At 37.2% G+C, this 26,180-nt stretch overlaps 1 protein-coding gene and 1 long non-coding RNA gene across 3 annotated transcripts in view; one reads left to right on the top strand and one right to left on the bottom strand.

Annotated features, from left to right (window-relative positions):
* The window catches only part of LOC126830155 (uncharacterized), a 513,485-nt gene extending 487,305 nt beyond the window's left edge, over nucleotides 1-26,180 (top strand). The window contains exons 18-21 of the mRNA XM_050560467.2: nucleotides 14,427-14,490; nucleotides 14,635-14,809; nucleotides 18,686-18,791; nucleotides 18,909-26,180. The gene's annotated coding sequence lies outside the window, so the exon portion shown is untranslated. The remainder of the gene's footprint in view (nucleotides 1-14,426; nucleotides 14,491-14,634; nucleotides 14,810-18,685; nucleotides 18,792-18,908) is intronic.
* LOC126830751 (uncharacterized) lies at nucleotides 15,359-16,460 on the bottom strand. 2 transcript variants are annotated; one of them, XR_008787556.1, is made up of 3 exons: nucleotides 16,384-16,460; nucleotides 15,539-16,154; nucleotides 15,359-15,373 (listed from the first exon to the last, which is right to left on the bottom strand). It is a non-coding gene; the product is annotated as an uncharacterized LOC126830751 (long non-coding RNA). The 2 variants fall into 2 exon arrangements; XR_007683964.2 differs by having other exon boundaries at nucleotides 15,361-15,400.

The raw sequence follows: 26,180 nt of genomic DNA, 5'->3' as shown, positions 1-26,180 counted from the left end.
CCTAACAGCCAGGCTCGGGAGTGGGGAGGTACTAAGATAATTCTGCGCAATCCTAGGATCTTGGGGGATGTGCCTATACAGGTATCTGGCATGTCCCCATTGTAGTTGATTTTTTAAAAATTCAAAGAGTAGTGGGACAGAAGGCCAAACCTACAGTCCAGATTTTAATATGTCAAAGGTCAATGACATTAACTTTTTTGGAATACTTGACCTGGACTTTGTTCAAGAAAAAAAAACTTCATGGTCATCTGAGATCATCCAAAAATTCTACCTCTTGAATTTATTCTATATATAAGATTTCGGCGAAGTCCGAAATGCGACTGCGACTCAAAGTACTACAAAAGTTCATGACTTGTACTTTTTTGGAATCCTTGACCATGATTTTGTTCAAGAAAATAAAGTTCAAGGTCATCGGAGGTCATCCGAAAATTCTACCTCTTGAGTCTATTGCCTATACCTTTGGAGACATAAGGCCAAATCGTGGAACCTAAGACCAAGGGACCTAAGGCCATATGTGCCCATACTGGTACTTTTTTGGAATCCTTAGCCATGACTTTCATCAAGCAAAAAAATTCAAGGTCATCGGAGGTCATCCAAAAATTCTACATCTTGAGCTTATTCCATATATGAGCTTTTGGCCAAGTCCGAAATGCGACTGCAATTCGAAGTACTACAAAAGTCGATTACATGTACATTTTTCAAATCCTTGCCCTTGACTTTGTGCAAGAAAAAAAATCAAGGTCATCAGAGGTCATACAAAAATTTCACCTCTTTGAATTGTCATAAGGTAAATATTTCTAAGTCAAAATATTTTGCAAAAATTAAATTTTGTCAAAGACATTTACTTTTTATACCACCCACCCCGTTATAATCAGTCGAAGAAAGTTCACAAGTTTGGGTCGCTGTGAAAAGTTTACGATCTAAAATGGCTGCCATAGACGCGCGCACTGTACATCAACATTTTCATTTACGACATGACAGATCCAAATTTCAAGCATAAAAGTTCAAAATTTTCAGAAGTAGTCCTGCAAGGTACACCGTAAACAAATTTGGGTTTTAATTAGAACCAGTGATGGGATTTTGCCCGTATATTCCGGACATGTCTGACCAGGAATATGCCCAATCGGACATCAAGACATGGTAAACAATATTCAAAATTCCAAAATTAATATAGTGTACTGAGTGTATAACTACCACTCAACCCGATTTTCGTTGATAATAGGCTGGATTGATTAGGTAATTAAGTGATCAACATATTTATCGTTTTATACCGTCTATACACCTACCTTGATTTAACTACTTAATCTGCCTTCATTGGCTAACTTAATTCTTTGTCAGACAATTCATCAATTCAGTCCTGAACAGAAGTCAGATTAACCTGTGATTTCTCCATTGTCTCAAGTTTTAATCTCCTTGATGTCGGCCGTAGACATTAGTCATATGTCACATATCCTTATAGTATATAACACCCCAAATCAATATACATTGTGTCCGATAACTTGTCTGTGATATTTCTTCAGTGGAAGCCGAAGTTATAAATAAAGCTATTTCACACACGCGCAAAATGAAAGTAGAAATCTCGCGAGACAGGTGGAATTAAGAGGTGTAAACATGCCGAATCTAATACGTCTGATGTCGGGAGAAAAGATTCTATTTTGATGGCATATTGTCGGATTTATGATCATATTTTGAATGGGGTTTATGTTTTTAAATAAATAAATAAACACGCTAAGAAATGTTGACGAATATTTCGATTGGAATAACGTAAGTAGTTACGGTAATTGTTTCAGACGATAGCACGTGCTTATAGTAGAATGAGATTATTTAGCAGTTGGTGTCACTCGCTCGTTGTATTAGAGCGATGTTTACTACGGTTTACGGCCAAATAAATTTCGGGATGTCATTTTTTTACCTTCCGTATATAAATCGAAACGGAGTATAAGACAAATGTCGGACTTTGCTGAAAAATGTAACGACTTATGACCCGAAAAATACGGTAATTTTGGGGGAATTTGAAACGGATGGGCAGTAGTCGGCGCGCTTACATTCTATGGTATTACGATGTCATGTTATTTTGTAGGAACATTATTGACATAAATTTGAATACCGTACGGGAATTAAATATGAAAAATAACGAGGTGCACCAATTTTTTTATTAAGTATGAATTTGAATATTTTGTTGACACGTGATTCTTAATTGTGGTTTGAAAACGCCTGCTTAAATATTGATATATTGCTGTCGACCCCGTCCGTCCGTCTGTCGGTCCGGCAATCGTCCACAATTTCTTGTGAACGCTCTAACACCAAAAGTTATCATCCAATTGTTTTAAAATTGATGTATGTTGTTTACATTAGTGAGATGAAGAAGCCTATTTAATTTCAATAATTTCCGTTTATTACGTCTAGAGTTATGGCCCTTGTTTCACTTTGTTGAACCTTGTGAACGCTCTAATGCCAAAAGTTAACATACGATCTTTGTGAAATTTATATGCAATATTTAAGTTAGTGAAATGAAGAAGCCTATTGAATTTCAATAATTTCTGTTTATTACGTCTAGAGTTATAGCCCTTGTTTCACTTTATTGAACCTTGTGAACGCTCTAACTCCAATCTTTCTGAAATTCATATGCATTATTTCAATTAGTGAAACGAAGAAGCCTATTGAATTTCAGCAATTTCTGTTTACTACATCTAGAGTTATGGCCCTTGTTTCACTTTATTGAACCTTGTGAACGCTCTAACGTCAAAAATTATCATCCGATCTTTCTAATATTTATATGCATTATTTAGATTATTGAAACGAAGAAGCCTATTGAATTTCAGCAATTTCTATTTATTACGTCTAGAGTTCTGGCCCTTGTTTCACTTTATTGGTCCTTGTGAACGCTCTAACGTCAAAAACTGACAGACAAAATGGCCGCCCCTGTTCTCAAATAGCGTAAAAATATGGTATATCAAGGTTGTGGACCCTATAGAGGTCACAATTTTATCCGATTTTGTTGAAACTTGAAATGTAAGTTTATAACCCAAAGATCCCGATTCCTTTCGATAATTGCGTATATCGAATTGTAATTTCCTGAATTATGGCCCTTGATTGTAGGAAAAATCACTTTCTTTTTAGCTTGTTCTCTATCCATCTCTCGAAAATGTGGGCGTATCCTGCCTGGCAGCCGCTGGTTAATAGGTATTTTGGGCTTTTGTGCCTCACTGTGCCCTGGGTGATGCATATGTAGCCACCATTTTTTTATATATTGAAGCACTGACAATTATCTACTTAGGCAACAAAATAACTTTGACCTTGACCTCTTGGACATCTTTCTACAAGGGCCTTTGCGTTTTGACCTGTTTCCAAGTAAATATGAGACTGATGGCTTAGTTCAAGGTCACATATGAAAGGTCATTCTACGTACCTTACTTTTGAATTCCAAAGTCAAAGGTCAAGGTCAAAGGGTCGAAAATTCACCTTGAAAAAGAAGTTTTATTTTGGAGCCATTTTTCACCTATTTGACCTTGACCTAGTACCTTGAACCACATAACAGTATTTGAAGGTCGTGTAATGTTCTTTTGAACCATGTCCTTGAACTCGACCAAAAGTCCCATCTTAATCTAGAAATTAATCCAAACGCAAATTGACTTGTTGTGGCACTTCCTTTAAACTTTTTTTCAAGGTCAAGGTAACTTTTCGGTAGGCAATTGCGTGGAGAATCTCATTTTATTATACACCCACATTTTCATGTGGACGTATATTGCCGTCGCCCCTGTCCGTCCGGACGTCCGTCCACAATTGTTTGTGGACTCTCTACAGGTCACTATTCTTATCCGATTTTGACGAAACTTGAAATATAGGTTTATCCCCAGAAGATCTCAGCTGCTTTCGATATTGGCATGTATCGGATCAAAACTTCATGGATTATGGCCCCTGTTTGTACGAAAAATCACGATTTTAGCTTGTGGGCCCTATAGAGGTCACAATTTTTATCCGATTTTGTTGAAACTTGAAATGTAAGTTTATAACCCAAAGATCTCGGTTCCTTTCCATATTCACACATATTGGACCTTAACTTCCTGAATTATGGCCCCTGATTGTACAAAAAATCGCGTTTTTAGCTTGTGGACCCTATAGATGTCATAATTCTTATCCAATTTAAAAAAACGTAGTATTATATCACCGTTACACCCTAAGGATGGCTGAGTTCGAATTTCGTGAAAATCAGCCCAAAATTGACAGACAATTTTGGGGGAATTTGAAACGGATGGGCAGTAGTCGGCGCGCTTACATTCTATGGTATTACGATGTCATGTTATTTTGTAGGAACATTATTGACATAAATTTGAATACCGTACGGGAATTAAATATGAAAAATAACGAGGTGCACCAATTTTTTTATTAAGTATGAATTTGAATATTTTGTTGACACGTGATTCTTAATTGTGGTTTGAAAACGCCTGCTTAAATATTGATATATTGCTGTCGACCCCGTCCGTCCGTCTGTCGGTCCGGCAATCGTCCACAATTTCTTGTGAACGCTCTAACACCAAAAGTTATCATCCAATTGTTTTAAAATTGATGTATGTTGTTTACATTAGTGAGATGAAGAAGCCTATTTAATTTCAATAATTTCCGTTTATTACGTCTAGAGTTATGGCCCTTGTTTCACTTTGTTGAACCTTGTGAACGCTCTAATGCCAAAAGTTAACATACGATCTTTGTGAAATTTATATGCAATATTTAAGTTAGTGAAATGAAGAAGCCTATTGAATTTCAATAATTTCTGTTTATTACGTCTAGAGTTATAGCCCTTGTTTCACTTTATTGAACCTTGTGAACGCTCTAACTCCAATCTTTCTGAAATTCATATGCATTATTTCAATTAGTGAAACGAAGAAGCCTATTGAATTTCAGCAATTTCTGTTTACTACATCTAGAGTTATGGCCCTTGTTTCACTTTATTGAACCTTGTGAACGCTCTAACGTCAAAAATTATCATCCGATCTTTCTAATATTTATATGCATTATTTAGATTATTGAAACGAAGAAGCCTATTGAATTTCAGCAATTTCTATTTATTACGTCTAGAGTTCTGGCCCTTGTTTCACTTTATTGGTCCTTGTGAACGCTCTAACGTCAAAAACTGACAGACAAAATGGCCGCCCCTCGTTCTCAAATAGCGTAAAAATATGGTATATCAAGGTTGTGGACCCTATAGAGGTCACAATTTTATCCGATTTTGTTGAAACTTGAAATGTAAGTTTATAACCCAAAGATCCCGATTCCTTTCGATAATTGCGTATATCGAATTGTAATTTCCTGAATTATGGCCCTTGATTGTAGGAAAAATCACTTTCTTTTTAGCTTGTTCTCTATCCATCTCTCGAAAATGTGGGCGTATCCTGCCTGGCAGCCGCTGGTTAATAGGTATTTTGGGCTTTTGTGCCTCACTGTGCCCTGGGTGATGCATATGTAGCCACCATTTTTTTATATATTGAAGCACTGACAATTATCTACTTAGGCAACAAAATAACTTTGACCTTGACCTCTTGGACATCTTTCTACAAGGGCCTTTGCGTTTTGACCTGTTTCCAAGTAAATATGAGACTGATGGCTTAGTTCAAGGTCACATATGAAAGGTCATTCTACGTACCTTACTTTTGAATTCCAAAGTCAAAGGTCAAGGTCAAAGGGTCGAAAATTCACCTTGAAAAAGAAGTTTTATTTTGGAGCCATTTTTCACCTATTTGACCTTGACCTAGTACCTTGAACCACATAACAGTATTTGAAGGTCGTGTAATGTTCTTTTGAACCATGTCCTTGAACTCGACCAAAAGTCCCATCTTAATCTAGAAATTAATCCAAACGCAAATTGACTTGTTGTGGCACTTCCTTTAAACTTTTTTTCAAGGTCAAGGTAACTTTTCGGTAGGCAATTGCGTGGAGAATCTCATTTTATTATACACCCACATTTTCATGTGGACGTATATTGCCGTCGCCCCTGTCCGTCCGGACGTCCGTCCACAATTGTTTGTGGACTCTCTACAGGTCACTATTCTTATCCGATTTTGACGAAACTTGAAATATAGGTTTATCCCCAGAAGATCTCAGCTGCTTTCGATATTGGCATGTATCGGATCAAAACTTCATGGATTATGGCCCCTGTTTGTACGAAAAATCACGATTTTAGCTTGTGGGCCCTATAGAGGTCACAATTTTTATCCGATTTTGTTGAAACTTGAAATGTAAGTTTATAACCCAAAGATCTCGGTTCCTTTCCATATTCACACATATTGGACCTTAACTTCCTGAATTATGGCCCCTGATTGTACAAAAAATCGCGTTTTTAGCTTGTGGACCCTATAGATGTCATAATTCTTATCCAATTTAAAAAAACGTAGTATTATATCACCGTTACACCCTAAGGATGGCTGAGTTCGAATTTCGTGAAAATCAGCCCAAAATTGACAGACAAAATGGCCGCCATTCATTCTCAAATAGCGTAAAAATATAGTATATCAAGGTTGTGGACCCTATAGTGGGGCGGTTAAGGAAGAATTTTTGGTAGAATCGTGCATTTTGGGTTAAAAGCATGAAACTTGGCACATAGATGGCATCAACCCTACTGATTATTTTGGGATGTATATCCACCTCAGCAGCTCCCCCTGGTGGTCGTTATGGCCATCTTTTCCAAAATGGCCGCCTATTCATTGATATACATATAACAAGGGGTGTCACAATAAGACATTGTTTTACAAATCATTTCAGGCCAGCAATTTCCAGATGCCAAATTTCTAGCTGAACACGATTTTTGAAAAAAGATTTATCTATGACGTCATTTTCGTTTGGGGTTTGCCTGATTTCAAAAATGGCCGCCAAAATTTGAAGAAAAATGAATTTCCAGATAGGATGGGTGATTATCACGCAATGTATGCCTTGTAATACAGTAGAATCTGTATGAGCAGCCACTCCTATTCAGCAACATCTCCTTGTAAGCGGTCACGATAAATTCCCCACGAAGAAATTCTGTTGTTTCATCTCTTTATTCAACGGTCACTCACTCACTCCTCTAACTCGGCCAGCGGTCACTATTTTACTAATAAATTCAACAAAACATCGCCCATTCAACGGCCATTGTAGAATGATACCATCTTGTCGTTCTTTGTAACACCCCCGCTAATCCCGTGAGTAGTAGTTAATTAACTGGACCCCCACTAATCAGGTAAAAAGAAATGTAAAAATAACAATCAACCCGGAATTATCTGTTAATTAATCTTTTGTTTTATTAAACGACTAACCTGATCATTGTTTTCACGCTAATGACACATTATTTGATACTGATTGAATAAAATAAAAGTACCGAGTTTTGTCACGATCATCTAGTATTATTGTTAAACAGACGTTTTAGCGCCTCCTATAATATTACATACAGAGTTACACCCCCTGTAAATAGGTGATAAAATTAGCGATGTTTTTTTGTTGATGTGCTTTTTTGATAAAATAAAATTAATTCATCGAATTTCTTCACAAAAATGGATAAATATTATCGAATGCATCACAATGGTAGACAGTATCGAAGGTTGGTACAAAATGACAAGTTTACAGAAGTTATGTCCGAGATTTGAGTAAAGAATTTTCGTTCGGCGCAAGATTCAGCGACGGTCAAATTTACCGCTTCCAATGCATCCAAGCGTAATATTTAATTTATGTCAGCACAAAAAGCAACGAGATTTTATTAAGAGGCCACTCCCGTTAAGCGGTCAGTTGTGAAAATTTTTTTGGGTGGCTGCTTAATGCAGATTCTACTGTATATCAAATATAAGGTTTTTGCGAAAACATTTGTGTCACTTTTTAATGCAGAAGTCGGGCGTTTTTCGTAAATAAAGTCTATATTTTTTGACTGAAGTATCTGAAACTTTTCTAGTGATGGGATACTTTAAGCGGAATTCAGCACCTAAAAATTTGGCTTTGTGTGATTGTTTTTGGCCAATTTATTACCCAAAACACGTTTTTGGTCTTAAGTCCCACAAAAGTGTTAGGGTTACGCAAAAAGTAAATTATAGGGCCCCTAAGTTAGGTTTGGGGCCTTGCTTTGGTAGTATAATAGAATGGACACCCAGCTATCAACTGCACTAATCAGATATTTCATAGGGCACTTGGTTTAGGCACACTTGCCAATTGAAGGCTGAAAAGGCTCCAAATCTATATTAGGGTTACTTTTTAAGGCTCCAAAGCCAATTTGTAGGCCCCCTCCTGTGGCCCCCTTGTGGACTAGAGATCTGAATTTCTTTTGGAGGACTGCCCGGGACTACTGGGCAGATGCACACCAAATTTGAAGCAGTTTTTTTTCTGCGAATTTTTAAAGATAAAGTTTGAAAACTAGTCTGCAATGAGCGATTCAGAACCACTAGTCGCCTATATACCACTTGGGGCCCTTATTTGCTCCAGTTTTGGGCCCGTTTAAGGGGGACCATGCCCAAACCCCTCTTGGATGAGAAAATACAGACTTTTGGCCTTTTAGCCCTTCTATGCTTTGCGCGGATGCAATCCACTGTGGTACCAATGGTCCGATCGATCTGAAACCAAGTTCATGGGGTCAGGGACATGTTGGGCTTTCATTTGAGACCAAAACCGACCCCCTAGGATGATTTGGAGAAAATCGGGGAGTCGAAACATGCCAATTCCTTGACTTTGAAAAAAACGAGGGGACAAAAGGTCGGGGTAGACCGATTCCAGGTTCATAATTAGGGCGAGATACCGGGGTTTGGTATTATGGCGGGGTTCGGTATTATGTCTAGATTCAGGAATATCCTAATACTGGGGTTAGGTATGGTACAAGGTCGACCTGTCTGTCCTTTACCGGGGTTTCGGGCAAAGGCGGACTAGTATAAATAGAACTTCACTTTTTGAGTCTAACCAGTCTGAAGAGTTCAATACGAACGAAACTAGTTACATAAAAAAATTGGGATAACTGGAAGAATCGCCCATTTCTAACTATTTTATTACTCCTCTCGCCATCCATCCAGTTATGGCAAATTTTATGACCCCTGTGAGCAGTCGTGACTCCCTGTTCACCTCGAAATCCATTACTTCATTAATGTAAGAAGCACCATCAGCAAAAAGACAAAGAGTCAATTTTACTATCACAGACCAGTCAACCAATGTCAAAGGAGTTAATCTACCTGAGAACATCCTACCTGCTTACAAAACAGTGAGGAACTTAAGGAGCAAACTTGCTCGCCTACAAGTACAAGGCGACTTTCTAGAATCTTGCCATACGGCTAAGATCATGCCCACTTCGTTCAGGCCAAGAATTTGCACTGGCAACACAATCTACCAGACTGAAGTCGCGGAATTTAGAGCCTGCGTCACGAAGGAATACTGCCTCACCATGATTAAAATCCACATACAACATTTAGAGCAAACCTGCCAGCAGATTAACAAAGATCTGCAAGAAACAAAGTCCAAGCTTACCAGCTTATGCAACTCTGGCCAACTCAAAGAAGCAGAACAAGCCATTACGGCAGTGATTGAGAGAGAAATCTCCACGGGCAAATCAAGACTTCAACCCCGATTCGATCGACTCACTCACGAATCCAAAAAAACATTTCCTCGGAAAAGGTCACCCGTTCAATCCACCCCGTAGACCAGCAGCACGAGCCTCCAGGTTCAACCAGAACAACAAAAGGTACCTGTCAAGGTCCTCTTCTAGAAAAAGAATTCCAAACCCCGAGCTCAACCAATCCAAGATCAACCATATGGTCCAAGAAATTGTTAAACATCGTAATTTTAATCAAAATAGCAATGATTGTCTTAATAAAACTTCTAAAAATTATACCAAGTCGTTTGTTGTCAATTTGTCAAAGGTGGTGCTCACTACACCACAACACTCTGTCCTAAACAAAGGACTTACCTTTAGCCCTACACCCATTGGAACAGACCTCAGTAAAACACTACTAGATCTTAGAAACTTAATCCACAAAATGAGAATCACCTATCATTTCGCGAAATCACCTGTAACGCCCCCCCCCACCTTTCATTCTAAATTGGACCCAAAAATCGCACCACGAAGCTCCTGGACACCCAATCCAGGTGCAAATCTTAACTTAGAAATCTTCTTTATAGTTATGAAACACCAATTACTCAACACAGAGACTATTAAATTCAAAAGAAATAACCTCTCTAAACTAAAAAGAGAGGCAATCGGCCAACTTAAAACAAACCCCGATATTATCATAAAAAAATCCGACAAGGGCTCAGCTGTTGTAATCCTCAACAAATCAGATTATATCCTTAAAGCCGAAAGACAACTTTCCAACACTGCCTTTTATCTGCCACTGGATGAGGACCACACCTATGAATTCAATACTAAAATCACACTTTTCCTAACCAAAATCTACCAATCAGGACATATCACGGAAAAACTCCTCAAAGGCCTCATTGTAGATGACCCCAAACCAGGTTGCTTCTACCTCCTACCCAAAATACATAAATCCTGTGAACCTGGCAAAGTCCCAGGCAGACCCATTGTCAGCGGGATTGGAACCCCCACGGAATTAATAAGTAGTTTTATAGATGAACACATCAAAGATTTTGTCCCTCGATACCCCAGCTACATCAGAGACACCACACACTTAATTCAAAGATTAGAAGACACCGACCTCACCCGAGAAACCGATGTCATTCTTGTCACCATATACTAACATCCCCACCAACGAAGGCTTACGAGCAGTTGCCAAAAGCATCCTCACACATAAACCTAATTGGAGAATCTACCCCACATACTTAATCGCACTCCTAAAACTTGTACTTACCAAAACAACTTCGTTTTTAATAATAAACATTAACTCCAGATAGGTGGTACTAACATGGGGACCAAAGTAGCCCCCAGCTTTGCTTGTGTGTTCCTTAGCGAATTAGAACAAATAATGTTAGACAAAGTACCATTCAAACCTTTAGTCTTTGTCTGGTATATAGATGATATCTTTCTTATCTGGACACATGGAAACTCCAAATTATAAGATTTCCTCCAACTGATGAACACCTTCCACAAAACTATTCAGTTCACAGCCGAATACTCTACTCACAAAGTGCCGTTTCTAGACACTATGGTAAGCTTTAACCCTGTAACCAAGAAAATCTCATTTGACCTTTACTGCAAACCTACAGACACACACTCTTACCTTTCCTACACCTCATGCCACCCGCCACATATCAAACATAAGGGACCTTATAGCCAATTTCTTAGAATCAAACGTATCTGCACAAGCCACACAGATTATATTAAACATGCAGACAAACTGGAACATTACTATCTCCAACGGGGTTAGCCAAGAGATATAATCAAATCAAACAGAACCAAAGCCGATTCAATTCATAGGATAAATCTAACTACTAAAACCACCGCCGAGACCAACAAATGTCCAGTCTTTATCACGGATTTTAATCCAACTTCGGTACACATTAGCAAAATCATTAAGGACAACTGGCATATTCTCCATAGCTCTCAGGATTGCCTCAGGGCCTTCCCCCTACCTTGCCTTACAGCTTTTAGACGGAACCCTTCCCTAAAAGATCTGTTAACCTCAGCCACCATAAAAAATCCCACACGAAAACCTCAAGTTAGTTGAAAAAGTTACGCATACCTAGACTCTATATGCAACTTACCTAATTGTCAATATTGCAAAACACTCAAACCGAGGACCACGTTCTGTTCTACTCAAACTGGCAAAAGGTACAAATGCCCCAACAACTGGAACTGTCACAGCAAGAATGTAATAAACCTTCTGACCTGTAATCTGTGCCACAAGCAATAGGTAGGCAAAACTAAAAGACTTCCGCATTAGGCTGAAGGAACACTATGCTGATATTACCCACAAGAGAGACACCCCAGTCGCCTCCCACTTCCATTTACCGAGACATTCCAGTCAAAACCTTGACTATCAAATAATTAAACAACTTGGCACAGACCCTGAGCTATATACTTCTACTACCAATAGACCCACAATCGAATTACATTGTATTATAAGATTAAAAACCTTTCAACCACACGGTATCAACGACAAAATCTGAACTTGGGCACCCCGCCCCCCACCTTTATTTTCTTTATTTATTTTGGTACATGCCCCGACCCCCTGGGGCAGTGTCACACTCACTTTTTATATGCCCACATTGAAATGTGGTCGTATATTGTTGTCGCCCCCGTCCGTCATCCATAATTGCTTGTGGACGCTCTATACGTTTAATTTCAATATCCGATTGACTTTAAATTTATACACAGTGTTTAAGGTCATGAAACGAAGAAGCCTATTGATTTTCAACGATTTTCGATGATTACTGCCAGAGTTATGGCCCTTGATCACTTCAAAAGATCTTGTGGTCGTATATTGTTGTCGCCCCTGTCCGTCGTCCATAATTGCTTGTGAACGCTCTATACGTTTAATTTCAATATCCGATTGACTTTAAATTTATACACAGTGTTTAAGGTCATGAAACGAAGAAGCCTATTGATTTTCAACTATTTTCGATGATTACTGCCAGAGTTATGGCCCTTGATCACTTCAAAAGATCTTGTGGACGCTCTTGAGGTCAAAGTGAATATCTGATTGACTTTAAATTTATACACAGTGTTTAAGATCATGAGACGAAGAAGCCTATTGATTTTCAGCGATTTCCGATAATTATAGCTAGAGTTATGGCCCTTGATCACTTTGAAAAATCTTGTGGACGCTCTAGAGGCCAAAGTTAATATCCGATTGACTTTAAATTTATACACAGTGTTTAAGGTCATGAGACGAAGAAGATTATTGATTTTCAGCGATTTCCGATAATTACTGCCAGAGTTATGACCCTTGATCACTTTGAAAAGTCTTGTGGACGCTCTAGAGGCTAAAGTTAATATCCAATTGACATTAAATTGATACACAGTGTTTGAGTTCATGAGACGAAGAATCTAATTGATTTTCAGCGATTTCCGATAATTTTTGCCAGAGTTATGGCCCTTGATCACTTTGAAAAATCTTGTGGACGCTCTAGAGGCCAAAGTTAATATCCGATTGACTTTAAATTTATACACAGTGTTTAAGGTCATGAGACGAAGAAGACTATTGATTTTCAGCGATTTCCGATAATTACTGCCAGAGTTATGACCCTTGATCACTTTGAAAAGTCTTGTGGACGCTCTAGAGGCTAAAGTTAATATCCAATTGACATTAAATTGATACACAGTGTTGAGGTCATGAGACGAAGAATCCAATTGATTTTCAGCGATTTCCGATAATTTTTGCCAGAGTTATGGCCCTTGATCACTTTGAAAAATCTTGTGGACGCTCTAGAGGCTAAAGTTAATATCCGATTGACTTTAAATTTATACACAGTGTTTAAGGTCTTGAGACGAACCAGTATATTGATTTTCAATGAATCTTTATGACTTGAACAGCTAAATCAGTAAATCCATGATGATTTGTATACTAAACGTTAGCATGGGGCAGAACTTTATAAAAACCAAACAAATTCTAAAGTTTTTCTTATAATTACTCAATGAGTTGTTACTCTTAATCAGATTTTAATGTATTATAAATGTTTCATTACCGAAAAAAGTAAATATATGCGACAACTCTTGTTGACTGCCCCGACGATAAAGCTGCTGTGGCCGTCAGTTTCGTTGCCTGGCAACCTATCTTTTGTTAATATTTTGTCTGTAAATTTGGCAAAACAAACCCACGTCTAGCCTTCTTTGCCTCTTGTCATATTACAGTCATTGCAGCAATTTCATATTTCATTCTCTTCATTTTACAAAGTACCATATCAATCAAAGCAGGAATGTGGACGTATATTGCAGCGTTAGTGATGCTCTTGTTTTTTGTTTTTTTGCCAACTGGAATATTTTATCTGCCAAAAATGTGTGATAAAAAAAGACAAAATGTAATGATTTTATTTTGGAGGTAGGCCAATTATAAAACAATTACCGGTATATACATTATGATACAACAACTTACATTAGCTCATGATTAGTTTTGAAACGATTTACTAAGATTTTATTTTTAGTGACTATTACTATTGGTGACTTTAGTCTTATTGCACAGAGTATTGAACAATATATTTTCAGTAGACAATTGATTAGTATTACTCATTGACACGATCCGGATTATCAGCTAGTTGATTGATTTATAGCATGCCGCCACATGATTGTGATTGACACTCAACATAATAGTCAATCTAAATAAATATGATTAGAACCCTGGTAGTGACTAAAGAATAGATATATTTCTTGTTGAAGGTCTTTTGCTTATAAGCAGTTTTCTTCAAATTCCAAATATTTTGTGAGACAAATGAGTGATGGGGATTTACCCCTTTTGTTTAGAAAATGATGTCTTTTGGATTGAAAATAATTTGACATGGTATATATGTTTTAAAATTCTCATGTTCTTATATTTCAGAGTGTAGGCCTATCTGGAAAACTTAGTGCATCGTTAGATCAAGATAGTCTGTCAGTATCTCAAGGTTGATGTCTTTATATATTTCGGCTTAAAACCATTTAATAATTACTTCTTTAGCTATATATCATATCCACCACATTTATTTTAACTAAAGTCATTTAATACATTTGAATTCTTCTATTGTCAATTAAATAGGATTTTTTTCCAGGTTCAACATCACTGCCTGGAGTTATCCCCCCTGAACTGATGTCAGAAATATTGTTATTACTGTCTCAATATTGGCAACAGTTACATCACCAACAATCTGTTAATCCTGTTACCACAACTACATCTACAGGATTAACCTCACTACTTGTGTCAGCCCTACAGACTTTACCCAATAGGTTTGTATGACAGAGAAATTAAATGGGATTAAATGTCCTACTTTCCTACACAAACTGGGCTCATGAAGATGGGTGTAATAGGGACTCAGACTAGCAATTATTTGCCCATTGACTTCAATGTTAAATGACTGTAACATCACAGGCTGTAGCTTTTTTCTCAACATTCTGTTGGCTCCAATCTTTATAGGCACAATGGGAACAACATTTGGCAATCTCCTCATCATAATTTTGTAGGGGGTTGACCATTTAAATTTTTTGCTACACAGATTTGAAGTTGACTGGGGTGGAAATCTCACTTCCGACACAATGATTGCTCTGCAGAAAGACACTTTACACCCCCTATCCCTCCGCTGTAATATCATCAGTATTACCCAAAACTGCTATGAAATTGCAAATTCGATCCCTTTTCTCCAATTCTAGACCAAAAAGTCAACTCAAAAATGCAGGAAGAGGGGAGAAAAAAATTAAGGGAAAAATTGCCTATTTATAACTTGCACTACATTCGTCCATCATGAAATAAGGGGAAATAATTACTAGTCTTAGTCCTATATACCTCACATGTTTCTGCAGTTTAAACAAATCTGTTGTTATCTAATAAACAAACATATATGCAATATATAATTTAAAAGCACATGAATTTTGAATTCCACAGAACATTTTTATTTTTGAACATAAATACATTCTTCAAAAAAATGAGAGGAATTCAATATAAATCAAACACGAAAATACTTTAAAACAGTAATCATGATGCAATATTAGACTTTTAACACTTTCATCGAAAACCACACAGTTTTTCTCTGTTAACATAGTTTCAAGTGCCAAATTGTGGTCAAATCTAAAATGTTGAAACATGCAGTGCTTATGAATTTCAAAATATCTCCTATATAGCTGTATTTCCACAGGATAAGTAAGTTGAAATAATCTGATTATGTAACACTACAACAGTTTTTTTCATCCCCACCCCCCAGTATGGAATCTGATACATTGCTGACCAATCATAGGTCTCTCTGTTCACTCTGGCCTGTCAAATGATTTACAATGGCGATGGTGCCTACAACTTTCCTGACCAAGAGATATGCACAACCGTCGATCAAAACACAAGCCATTTATGTTATCTTCCAATATGAGAGGCCATGATAAACACAAGGGCGTCCTTTTCAAGCTCGGAAATGAAGTCATCACCAAAAAGCAATGTTTACAGTGGTCCTCGGGGCTTGAACCCAAACTGATTACGATTTGCCCTCCACTTCCACCACAGGTGTCATAGAGATCAGGGATGAAATTGATATGCATCATCGTTCTACTAAAGCCAGTCCAGGTAGACATCAGGTTTTGAGATGTAGACCTGGAATGTTAAATTTGGATGAGAATTCTGGGGCGAATACTATCCAGGGAAATGGTCATTGACATCCAGAAAATGGTCAAAATGTGGAATTCTGTCATTCAGTTACATGTCAAGGGGAGAAGACAGGCCTGTGCAGTACCAAATTTCCAGCCCATTACTATTAGTGAGCAGAAGTGGGGATCAGGTTGGATGTACTTCTTAAAGTGTATGAAATGCACATTTATCTCACCTGTTTTGCTTCTTTTTTTTAATACTTGTGTTGAGGTCAATCATTCCACTCTATGAAACATTACCCTGGCACCTGAAATGATAGGAGACTGGGGATAAATATGCAATAAAAAACAGTGAGAAAATAAGAAAAAAAAATGGTTTCAACTGGAAATAGAAATAAACCTCTTTATTTCTAGCGAACAGCCCCTCACTGGCCCTCCAAAAAGAAACCAGTTAACAGTCAGTAAAAAAGTAAACCTTGAGTGTCACATAAGTCTAAGCCAATCTCAAAGGTAGATGCCATGTTTTGAGATTCGGTCTAAATATTAAGGTCAACTGCATGTTTGGTCAGAAGTCACACAGGTGTGAATTTTGGAGTATACATGTTAACATTTCATTGTATTATGTCAAAAACATGTTAGGTCTAAATATTAAGGCCAACTGCAGACTTGGTTCAAGGTCACAACATGTAAATAGGGTTAGGGCACATGATTTTTTGACACAATTGTGGGTTAGGGCTAGGGTCAGGACTAGGTCTTGGGTTAGGGTTAGGGTCAGCCCTGTTTACATCTCGTGACTTTAGACCAAATCTGCAGTTGAGTTGGCCTTAATATTTAGACCTAACCATGTTTTGATATCATTGTGAACAAAATGTTACACATTTACAACCCAAAATTCACACTCGGGCAACGGATACCCCCAATCATGGCTATTTTGATACCAAATAGTCAAAAAACTTACTGCTGGGCAATAAAAAAGCAGTATTCTTACCATTTCTGACACTTTCCATTCAAAACTTCAGGAAATAAGCCGCTGAAAAAATATCAACATCCCAAGTCGGCCATTAGGTGTTATATCATCAGGACTCAGACTAGCAATTATTTGCCCATTGACTTCAATGTTAAATGACTGTAACATCACAGGCTGTAGCTTTTTTCCCAACATTCCGTTGGTTCCAATCTTTATAGGCACAATGGGGACAACATTTGGCAATCTCCTCATCATAATTTTGTAGGGGGTTGACCATTTAGATTTTTTGCTAAACGGATTTGAAGTTGACTGGGGTGAAAATCTCACGTCCGACACAATGATTGCTCTGCAGAAAGACACTTTACACCCCCTATCCCTCCGCTGTAATATCATCAGTAATACCCAAAACTGCTATGAAATTGCAAATTTGATCCCTTTTCTCCAATTCTAGACCAAAAAGTCAACCCAAAAATGCAGGAAGAGGGGAGAAAAAAATTAAGGGAAAAATTGTCTATTTATAACTTGCACTACATTCGTCCATCATGAAATAAGGGGAAATAATTACTAGTCTTAGTCCTATACTGTATACCTCACATGTTTCTGCAGTTTAAACAAATCTGTTGTTATCTAATAAACAAACATATATGCAATATATAATTTAAAAGCACATGAATTTTGAATTCCACAGAACATTTTTATTTTTGAACATAAATACATTCTTCAAAAAGATGAGAGGAATTCAATATAAATCAAACATGAAAATACTTTAAAACAGTAATCATGATGCAATATTAGACTTTTAACACTTTCATCGAAAACCACACAGTTTTTCTCTGTTAACATAGTTTCAAGTGCCAAATTGTGGTCAAATCTAAAATGTTGAAACATGCAATGCCTATGAATTTCAAAATATCTCCTATATAGCTGTATTTCCACAGGATAAGTAAGTTGAAATAATCTGATTATGTAACACTACAACAGTTTTTTCATCCCCACCCCCCAGTATGGAATCTGATACATTGCTGACCAATCATAGGTCTCCCTGTTCACTCTGGCCTGTCAAATGATTTACAATGGCGATGGTGCCTACAGCTTTCCTGACCAAGAGATATGCACAACCGTCGATCAAAACACAAGCCATTTATGTTATCTTCCAATATGAGAGGCCATGATAAACACAAGGGCGTCCTTTTCAAGCTCGGAAATGAAGTCATCACCAAAAAGCAATGTTTACAGTGGTCCTCGGGGCTTGAACCCAAACTGATTACGATTTGCCCTCCACTTCCACCACAGGTGTCATAGAGATCAGGGATGAAATTGTCTATTTATAACTCGCACTACATTCGTCCATCATGAAATAAGGGGAAATAATTACTAGTCTTAGTCCAAAGAGAACTATTTGATTTTAAAAAATGTGTTGATAATGTATTTAGTTCTCCTTGGATTAAGTTCATCATTTTTTTGTCTACTGTATTTTGGAATTTTATTGTTTCAAATTAACATCAAAAGAAGAAGCAAAGCACATTAGAAATTAAATGTATTAATTTGAAAACAATCAACTGTCTATTCAGGGCGCTGACTGTTAAAGAAGGAAAAACCAAACCAAACGTCAAATATTCTCCTAAATCAAGTCAAACAAGAAAACAGAAAGAAGTTCAGAAACACATCCATAGCAAGGTAGGTAAACAGCATGCAATTTGAGTATTAAAGGAGTCTAGATGGAGAAGTGAAATAGCTAGTATTGCTTGTAGTATTTAATCTGATTATTGACCCCATTTTACTGTCTTTTTATAGGAGTCTGTTTCAACACAAGATGGTGGAGTTGAGAAACATAATGGATCGAATAAAACAGAGAAAAAAACAGTTGCTGTTAAACCCAGTCAACATAAAAACAAATTCTGGAAATGAGAGACTACATTTTTTATACGCCCACATTTTCATGTTGACGTATATTGGCGTCGCCCCAGTCCGTCCGTCCAGAATTGTTTGTGAACAGTCTACAGGTCACAGTTTTTATCCGATTTTAATGAAACTTGAAATATAGGTTTATCACCCTAAGATCTCGGTTCTTTTCGATATTGACATGTATCGGACTGTAACTTCATGGATTATGACCCCTGATTGTACAAAAAATCACGTTTTTAGCTTGTGAACACTGTAGAGGTCACAATTTTTATCCAATTTGGGTTAAACTTGAAATGTATGCTTATAACCCAAAGATCTCGGTTCCTTTTGATATTCGTGCATATTGGAACGTAACTTCCTGAATTATGGCCCCTGATTGTACGAAAAATCGCGTTTTTAGTTTGTGGACCCTATAGAGGTCATAATTTTTATCCGATTTAAAAAAACGTATTATTATATCACTGTTACACCCTAAGGATAGTTGAGTTCGAATTTCGTGAACATCAGCCCAAAACTGACAGACAAAATGGCTGCCCTTCGTTCTCAAATAGCGTAAAAATATGGTATATCAAGGTTGTGGACCCTATAGAGGTCACAATTTTTATCCGATTCTGTTGAAACTTGAAATGTAAGTTTATAACCCAGAGATCTCGGTTTCTTACCATATTCGCGCATTATGGCCCCTGACTGTACGAAAAATTGCGTTTTTTGCTTGTGGACCCGATAGAGGTCATAATTTTTATCCAATTTTAAAAATCGTCTTATTATATCACCGTTACACCCTAAGGACGGCTGAGATCGAATTTCGTGAAAATCCGCCCCAAACTGACAGACAAAATGGCCGCCCTTCGTTCTCAAATAGCATAAAAGTATGGTATATCAAGGTTGTGGACCCTATAGCGGTCATAATTTTTATCCAATTTTAAAAATCTTCTTATTATATCACCGTTACACCCTAAGGACGGCTGAGATCGAATTTCGTGAAAATCGGCCCCAAACTGACAGACAAAATGGCCGCCCTTCGTTCTCAAATAGCATAAAAATATGGTATATCAAGGTTGTGGACCCTATAGAGGTCACAATTTTTATCCGATTTTGTTGGAATTTGAAATGTAAGTTTATAACCCAAAGATCTCGGTTCCTTTTGATATTCGCGCATACCGGACCGTAACTTCCTGAATTATGGCCCCTGATTGTAAGAAAAATCGCGTTTTTAGCTTGTGGGCCCTATCGAGGTCATAATTTTTATCCGATTTAAAAAAACGTATTATTATATCACCGTTACGCCCTAAGGATAGTTGAGTACGAATTTCGTGAACATCAGCCCAAAACTGACAGACAAAATGGCCGCCCTTCGTTCTCAAATAGCGTAAAAATATGGTATATCAAGGTTGTGGACCCTATAGAGGTCACAATTTTTAAACGATTCTGTTGGAACTTGAAATGTAAGTTTATAACCCAGAGATCTTGGTTTCTTACGATATTCGCACATATCGGACCGTAACTTCCTGAATTATGGCCCCTGACTGTACGAAAAATTTTGCTTGTGGACCCGATAGAGGTCATAATTTTTATCCAATTTTAAAATCTTCTTATTATATCACCGTTACACCCTAAGGACAGCTGAGTTCGAATTTCGTGAAAATCGGCCCAAAACTGACAGACAAAATGACCGCTCTTCGTTCTCTAATAGCCTAAAAATAAGGTATATCAAGGTTGTGGACCCTATAGAGGTCACAATTTTTATTTGTAAGTTTATAACACAAAGATCTCGGTTCCTTTCGATATTTGCGCATATCGAATTGTTATTTCCTGAATTATGGCCCTTGATTGTAGGAAAAATCACTTTCTTTTAAGCTTGTTCTATATCCATCTCTCGAAAATGTGGGCGTATCCTGCCTGGCAGCCGCTGGTTTCAGAAACAATCCAGAAAAGTGTGAAGTGAAAAAATAACATTACGGTCAATTTGCATTGTGATTAATGTGGTATTTGAGGATGGTGCTCCGGTCCTCGTCTTAAATGTGTTTTAGAAATGACATTTTTTACTTGACACAGTTAAATTTTCTGTTATGCAAAATATTATGAGACCGAAAACTTAACTAGTATCAAGCAATAGTATGTTAGCAGATTTAAATTCAAATATTCAACAAAAAGAATTAAAGATGCCTTGAAATGTGGTCGTATATTGTCGTCGCCAGCGTCCAGATTTATGGACCTTGATCCCTTTGAAAAATCTTGTGGGCACTCTAGAGGCTAAAGTTAATATCTGATTGACTTTATTAAATTTATACACAGTGTTTAAGGTCATGAGATGAAGAAGCCTATGATTTTAAACGATTTCCGATAATAACTGCCAGAGTTATGGCCCTTGATCACGTTGAAAAATCTTGTGGACACTCTAGAGGCTAAAGTAATAACCGATTGACTGTAAATTTTTATACAATGTTTAAGGTCATGAGGTGAAGAAGCCACTTAATTTTCAACGATTTCCAATAATTACTGCCAGAGTTATGGCCCTTGATCACTTTGAAAAATCTTGTGGACACTCTAAAAGCTAAAGTCAAAAGAAAATGTTAGTGTCAGCCAATATTAAATATGTGAAAAAACTAGTTAAACACATGTTAGTGTCAGCCAATATTAAATATGTGAAAAACTAGTTAAACACATTCCAAATATAATTTTGACACAGAGATCTTTGTTACGGTTGATGTGTAACGAAGATTTGAACAGACGGGAAGTGGCGCAAACAAAAGGAAAACACGAGTTTTACTTATATATGCTGTTCAAAACTAACAATTCATAAAATGAATTGACTGTCATGAGATAAGAGAAAGCGAGAAAAATGGAAAAGTTGTCGTTCTTTTGTTTTTATTCATTTTCGACTTACACATTTTAAGTCATAACTATAGTTTATTCTGGTAGCCCTATAAATATAGACATATTATTATTATTTTTATACGCCCACGTATATTGTCGTCGCCCCTGTCCGTCCGTCCACAATTGTTTGTGAACAGTCTACAGGTCACAATTTTTATCTGATTTCAATTAAACTTGAAATATAGGTTTATCACCCTAAGATCTCGGTTCCTTTTGATATTGGCATGTATCGGACTGTAACTTCATGGATTATGGCCCCTGATTGTACGAAAAATCACGTTTTTAGCTTGTGAACACTGTAGAGGTCACAATTTTTATGCGATTTAGTTTAAACTTGAAATGTATGATTATAACCCAAAGATCTCGGTTCCTTTCGATATTCGCGCATATCGGACCGTAACTTCCTGAATTATGGTCCCTGATTGTACGAAAAATCGCGTTTTTAGCTTGTGGACCCTATAGAGGTCATAATTTTTATCCGATTTAAAAAACCGTATTATTATATCACCGTTAGACCCTAAGGACGACTGAGTTCAAATATCGTGAAAATCATCCCAAAACTGACAGACAAAAAGGCCTCCCTTCGTTCTCAAATAGTGTAAATATATGGTAAATCAAGGTTGTGGACCCTATAGAGGTCACAATTTTAATCCTATTTTGATGAAACTTGAAATGTAAGTTTATAACCCAAAAATCTCGTTTCCTTTCTATATTAGCGCATATCGGAACGTAACTTCCTGAATTATGGCCCCTGATTGTACGAAAAATCGCGATTTTAGCTTGTGGAGTCTATAGAGGTCATAATTTTTATCCGATTTAGAAAAACATATTATTATATCACCGTTAAACCCTAAGGACAGCTGAGTTCGAATTTCGTGAAAATCGGCCCAAAACTGACAGACAAAATGGTTGGCCTTCGTTCTCAAATAGCGTAAAAATATTGTATATCAAGGTTGTGGACCCTATAGAGGTCACAATTTTTATCCGATTTTGTTGAAACTTGAAATGTATGTTTATAACTCAAAGATCTCGGTTCCTTTTGATATTCGCACATATCGGAACGTAACTTCCTGACTTATGGTCCCTGATTGTACGAAAAATCACGATTTTAGCTTGTGGAGCCCATAGAGGTCATAATTTTTATCCGATTTATAAAAGACGTAAAATTATATCACCGTTAGACCCTAAGGACGACTGAGTTCGAATTTCGTGAAAATCGGCCCAAAACTGACAGACAAAATGGCCGCCCTTCGTTCTCAAATAGCGTAAAAATATGGTATATCAAGGTTGTGGACCCTATAGAGGTCACAATTTTTAAACGATTCTGTTGGAACTTGAAATGTAAGTTTATAACCCAGAGATCTCGGTTCCTTTCGATATTCGCGCATATTGGACCGTAACTTCCTGAATTATGGCCCCTGATTGTACAAAAAATCACTTTCTTTTTAGCTTGTTCTCTATCCATCTCTCGAAAATGTGGGCGTATCCTGCCTGGCAGCCGCTGGTTTTCTTAAAAGCTACGACTGTCTCCGACACATGGATTACAAATTTAGGCCTACTGCTTGTTCAGTAATGCTTGACCTATTTAACTGATGAATATTGTATTACAATACAAACATATCAATATATATTTTTATACGCCCACATTTTCATAGCAGCTAAATCGTCCGAGCGGTCGACAAAAATGAAATGGGGTTTAATGTCCTACTGTTCTGCTCCTATGCTGGGCTAATGAAGACGGGCATACGCCATACAGTGTGCTAAGAGGGAAATTTTGCCTGGGCAGCGGCACTATCGCCTACTCTTATATCGAATTCCAACTGCCAAGGGATCTTTTACGTGCATTCCAATGTATACACGGGACCTCGGTTTTTCGTATCATCCGAAGGACTAAACAGCTGTCCTTGTCAGGCCCTCTGTCCTGCATCACTGACTAGGGGGAACCATGCCGGAAAATCTGGATGAACTTTCTCGGCCAATGCAGGGATCGAACACCCGACCTCCAGGCTAACGAGCCAGCGTCTTACCCACTTAGCCACGTGATCCCCCGAGCGGTCGACAAGGGTTTTGTAGGTAATTGGGGGCATTTACAAGACAATTTCATACAGATGAGATTATAATTTTTGTTGTTTTAAGGTTCCCATGGGTCTAGAAACTGAAATAAGGGCCTGTAAAGTAATTTACAGAAAATTTTGAAATTTGACAGGCTTTCTCGTTTTACTAATTTCAATGCATATAAATTTCATACAGATCGGATGATGACATTTGTCATTCGAACGTTCACAAGATTCACAAACTAAAACAAGGGCCATAACACTAGAAATAATTGACGGAAAATGGCTGGAATTCAATAGACCTCAGTTTCACAAATTTAAATGATGCATATAAATTTCATACATATCGGGTGATAACATTCATCAATCGAGCATTAACAAGATTGAACAAAGTGAAACAAGGGCCATGGCTCTAGAAGTAATAAACCGAAAGTGCTGAAATTCAATAGAATTCTTATGTTTACCAATCTAAATGACACATAAATTTCATACAGATCGGCAGATAACTTTGATGTTAGAGCGTTCACAAGGTGCAGCAAAGTGAAACAATTAAGGGCCATAACTCTAGAAGTAATTAACTGAAATTATTGAAATTAAATAGGCGTCTTCATCTCACCAATGTAAACAACATAGGAAAACAATCAGATGATAAATGTAGTCCATAGAGTGTTTAGAGTGTTCACAAGAAATTGTGGATGACGGACGGATGGGGACGACGGCAATATATCACGTGTAAATAAAAGATAGGTTGCCAGGCAACGAAACATACGCCCACAGCAGGTATATCGTCCGGGCAGTCAATAAGAGTTGTCGCATATTTTTACTTTTTTCGGTAGTGAAACATTTATAATACATTAAAATCTGATTAAGAGTAACAACTCATTAAGTAATTATCAGAAAACCATTAGAATTTGTTTGGTTTTTATAAAGTTCTGTCCCATGCTAATGTTTAGTATAAAAAACTTTTAACATCATGGATTTAGCTGTTCAAGTCATAAACATTCATTGAAAATCAATATACTTGTTCGTCTCAAGACCTTAAACACTGTGTACCAATCTGAAGTCAATCGGATGATAATTTTAGCCTCTAGAGCGTCACAAGATTTTTCAAAGTGATCAAGGGCCATAACTCTGGCAGTAATTATCCAAAATCGTTGAAAATCAATATGATTCTTCATATCATGACCCCAAACACTGTGTATAAATTTAAAGTCAATCGGATAATAATTTTAGCCTCTACAGTGTCCACAAGATTTTTCAAAGTGATCAAGGGTCATAACTCTGGCAGTAATTATCGGAAATTGCTGAAAATCAATAGGCTTCTTCGTCGCATGACCTTAAACACTGTGTATAAATTTAAAGTCAATCGGATATTAACTTTAGCCTCTAGAGCGTCCACAAGATTTTTCAAAGTGATCAAGGGCCATAACGCTGGCAGTAATTATCGGAAATCGGATATTAACTTTAGCCTCTAGAGAGTCCACAAGATTTTTCAAAGTGATCAAGGGCCATAACTCTGGCAGTAATTATCGGAAATCGCTGAAAATCAATAGGCTTCTTTGTCTCATGACCTTAAACACTGTGCATAAATTTAAAGTCAATCGGATATTAACTTTAGCCTCTAGAGCGTCCACAAGATTTTTCAAAGTGATCAAGGGCCATGACTCTGGCAGTAATTATCGGAAATCGCTGAAAATCAATAGGCTTCTTCGTCTCATGGCCTTAAACACTGTGTATAAATTTAAAGTCAATCGGATATTAACTTTGGCCTCTAGAGCGTCCACAAGCAATTGTGGACGACGGACGGACGGGGGCGACGACAATATACGACCACATTTCAATGTGGGCGTATAAAAACGGTATTAAACATATAACTTTGTTACCCTATTTGTACTCAACTGCTTACAGTGTATTGTACTGCATGTATGTACGAGAGAAATTTTGCTCGGACAGCAATTGAATTCTAACTTTCAAGGGTTCTTTACTTCTTTTACGTACCAGCCAAGGAACATGGGACATTTTTTTTTTTTTAACCTATCTGAATGACTAGACAGTTTCCTTTCCAGATTCTACATGCATGTCCTGACAAGGGTAGCTGTACATGAGAATAACACATAGAATATTTAAAATATTTTATAAAGGTCAATATAATATGTTGTTCTATTTCAGAGATTTTATGTAATAAATATTCATGTATGTTGAATAAAAAAAACTTTAGTGACCATGTTCA

The sequence above is a fragment of the Patella vulgata genome, chromosome 1 (assembly GCF_932274485.2).
Source record: "Patella vulgata chromosome 1, xgPatVulg1.2, whole genome shotgun sequence".
NCBI classification, from domain to species: domain Eukaryota; kingdom Metazoa; phylum Mollusca; class Gastropoda; family Patellidae; genus Patella; species Patella vulgata.
Note: the sequence above shows the minus strand (reverse complement) of the source record. Positions and strands in the feature narration are given on the sequence as shown.